We start from the raw sequence: 4,228 nt of genomic DNA on the forward strand, positions 1-4,228 counted from the left end.
GTCCTCAGTAAGGTCCCTGAATAAAACTTAAAATCCACAATTCTCCCAGTCCACAGGAGAACAGGCAGTTTAGACTTAAACGAAGAAAAGAGGAAACTATTATACTATTTACTTACAACACTCTCCCAGTTATAGAATTCTTTGTATAATGTTTTTGTTTGTGGAAGTTATTTGAGAAACAGAGTTGTGTTTTATTTTGGTGATTGGGGTGATTGAGGAAAGAGAGGAGGGCAATTTGAAGAGTAATTGCCTTTTGCTGGGATGATTTAAAGTTATGTAATTATCTTGGATGTCTCTGTTTTACCTTTAAGGCAAACTACACAAAATAAAGGTAATGACAATAACTATAATTTATTGAACATATATTATGTGGGCTGCCTTGCTAGGTATTTTGCATACAATAAATTTGCAATGCATTCTCTGCATTTAACAAATGAAGAAACTGAGAGGAAATTGCTTAAGTAACTTTCCCAAGGCACATAGGAGACAGAATTCAGTTTAGTTCAGTTTGACCTGAAGCTCCTGCTGTTTCTACTGTTTCATGCTACATCTCTCAAAATCTCATTTTAAGCAGCTATTAATCCATGCTGCTGAATAATAAAGAAAGTATGTCTTAGCAAACTGGCTTTTTAAAAAAGAAACATTTTTAAAAGAATGGTATAGGATAGTTAAAAGTAAATCCCACTACTCAGTCAATCTTATTTTTCTTAGCTCAAACAAAATTCTTCAGCAATTTGATTCTAATCACATGCAAAGCCAAGTACAAGTGGAGAGCCGCCCTTTGTCATTTAAACTCCCCAAACGGCCTGAGAAAAATGTCCAGTTTCACCTTCCCCTCACTAGGATGTATTTAGAACCCTGTCAGAAAACTCATCAGATAGTCTCTGAGTTTATTTTTAATTTGCATTCATTTGAGAACAAGATCAGAAAAGTTGTTATTTTCTGTCTGTCACAGACACAGATATAGCTATTAAGTCTCTATTTTCACTTGCCACTTTAAAAATCAGAACTAAAGTGGCTATAGATATGCGCCTCTCAAACAATACAGATGGATTGGGCTGATGATTCCATTTTTGGAAACACGAATAAAATATTACCTATTCATACTCACCCAATCTCCTATTTTTTGTTGCATTTCAATCTTGATCTTTTATTTTAAAGATTATGTTAAAATCTACTTCTTACTCTGTCAGTTTTGCAATGGCCTTTGATAAAAAGCAATAAAATTCAGACCTAAGACATAAGAATTAAGTTCTTTAGTATCATGAAAAGAAAAATTCACCAACAATATGTTATTAAGGTCTTACTAGCTTTATTCAGTGATTCATGAATCAGGCAGCATCCAGTCCAGGAAATAAAAAGGAGCTCCAAAGAGCTATTCAAATCAAAGGTGTTTTATAGACGGAGACACACAGGAATGAGGAAGCTCTACTGGGGAAATCTGATTTGATTGGCTAATACAAGGTTATTTCCCTTATTTGGTGTACAAAGGAACCTTGGAGCCTGGTTGTGTAATTTAAGTTGAGCAGACAGGTTCTGATTGGTCAATTTAAGTTACATTTAGAGTCAGCATGCTCAAGAAAAGGAAGCTCAGTTTTGGCTTGTCACTCCGTGGAGCGGGGCAGGGGGTGGCTTAGCATGAGTAACTCCATCTTGGGCCTAGCATAATTGTTTAAAACTTAACAGTATAAGAGTAGACTTTGCATGGATAGTGACCCTATACAGTGCATTTGCTGTGAAGAGTTTTAGCTCTGTTTATCTGGGCTGTAAGAATTTCTTTCAGACAAAAATTTCTCAAATCTTATTGAATTTTCCAAATGGGCCAAATTTTAGATATCAGAATAAGTTTGATCACCTTCTTGGTAATTATATTTATTTGAATACAATTTGTAGAACTTAGTTATAAAAAAATTCCACCTAATGCACTTTTAATTGCTTCATGTAGTAGTTATTTTCATATAGAGAAAATGTGTTAATTTGTTAATCATTTATTAAAGGTATATTTATTATGTACCTACTATGTGCATAGTATGCAACTAATCAGGTAGGGATCCTGCCCCTCATGGATTTTAGAGTATTGTGGGTAAGATAAGATCGGTTTTTGCCTGTATCGACCTTTACAGCTATAATTAACTTATAGCAACACCAAATGTACATGTCATATAGTGATTTTTAATTCAACTAAAACAAATACTTTAACCACATGGTATAAATTTGGTGGAATGGAAAAAGTCACTTAACACGTGATTGAGCCTAGTTAGCTGCTCAGCACCTGAAATTTGTTCTCAACTTGACATCGGGCGGTCTACTTTTCACAAAGTACTGTCTTTGGGAATAAAATGTCTCTCTAGAGAAAGCTAGAGTAGTAACTCCAGACTTTCTGTATAGGAGTGGTTTAAGGAGAGGCACTCTGTCTCAAAGGGGAGGTAAGGTGCTTGTTTTGGCAGGGCAAGCACACTGCCTCTATTAGATTGTATATTACAGATTTTTTAAATTGATGTTTTAAAATGTTTTTCTTTATGCTTAACATAATGGTGAGAAACTACCTATCGCCATTATTGTGGAAATAGAGACAAACCAAATGAGAATAAATAAAATATATTTATTCAGAGCTTCTTCAGCAAGAGAGTCAATCACCATACCTTAGCTTTGCCAGAGACTCAAAGGCAGATAAGAAGTAGGAAAGCTATAGTGAAAAAAGGAGAATGCTTCATTTATGCTGTGATTGGAGGCTGTTGGTATCGGGCAGCTGCATATGTGCTTTCCAGAAGTGGAGCATCCTATGTGATTGGTTTGGGGTACACATTTTGCTCTCTCTGGTTGGTCCTGAATTGAAAGAAGGCAAAATTAGGAAAGCTGGCCATCACTGACCAAGTCCTGATCTTTCTGAATTGACTGCTACAGAGGTTGTAGCTCAGAGTTTTATTTTTATATATGGTCTAGCTGTTGTCTGTTTGTATATTCAATCTCTCATTATCAAATATTAGTATCATTCATTAGTTTAATACTTTTTTGAGTACCTACTATGTGCCAGGCAGTGTTCTAGGTGCCAGTGGCAAACAGTAAATAACACAGGACAAAACAAAAAATCCCTGCCCTGAGAGAAATTACATTCAAGATAGGAAAGAGATAACATTCAAGACTGATTGCAGTTTTAAATAGAGCAGACAAAGGAGATCATACTGAAAAAGTTGGCATTGATAAAAGAAGTTGAGAGAAAAAGCATTCCTGGAGAAAAACATTCCAGGCAGAAGGAACAGTAAGAGATCCAGAGGCTGTGACATGTCTAGTGTATTATATGAATAACATGAAGGCCATATGGCTTGAATAGAACAAATAAAGGAGGAGAGTGGAAAGAAATACCATCAGAGAGGCAAATGGACCAGATCAAATAGGGCAGAGTAACCATCATAACAAATTTAGCTTCAGCTCAGAGAGAGATGGGAAGCCACTGAAAAGTTTTGAGTAGAAGTATGGTAAGAAATGTGTTTTAACAGGATCACTCTGACTGTTGTCTAGAATATAGACTTCAGGGGTACCAAAAGTCCTAGCTAAGGAGCTCAATTAGGAGGCTATTGCAATAATTGAGGGTGGCAGTGCCATTCTATGTCTTTTGATTGGAGAATTTAATCCATATACATTTAAAGTAATTATTGCTTTGTAAGGACTTATTATTTCCATTTTAGCAATCAATTCTTTTTTTTTTATTTTTTATTTTTTGGCTTAACCAGTCAAGATTTATTGGCCCTCAGAACCCATACAGTCTCAAGGAATGGTAGTTTCATGGTTGATGGATCCAGCTTCTCAGTCATATCTTCAAAGACCCAATTTCTTTTCATCTTTCTGCTCAGCAATCCTCAACCTGAGTTCCATCCTAATACCTACTCTCCTAGTTGTAGCAGGATAAGTGCCTAACAAAGTCAGAGATAATCATCCTTGCTCAAGTCCAGTAGGAGAGAGCAATCAATTCTTAATGTTTTCAAATAATTTTATCACCCAGGTGTGCATCTCTAGGTACTAGAGCCTTGTTTTGCATACTCATGGTAAAGTCATCATGTTACTGTGTCCTTTGACTTTCTTGTAAATTGGCAGCTGGATCTGGAGACTGTATCAGACTTAGACTTTTATCACTTTTGCAAGTGAATAGATAGTGCATGGCAAGAATATAGGAGGCACAAAATGTCTGGTTGTCTTTCTTTTTGTAATGTTAGCAGTCATTGATACTTAA

Source organism: Balaenoptera musculus, chromosome X (assembly GCF_009873245.2).
Source record: "Balaenoptera musculus isolate JJ_BM4_2016_0621 chromosome X, mBalMus1.pri.v3, whole genome shotgun sequence".
Taxonomy (NCBI): domain Eukaryota; kingdom Metazoa; phylum Chordata; class Mammalia; order Artiodactyla; family Balaenopteridae; genus Balaenoptera; species Balaenoptera musculus.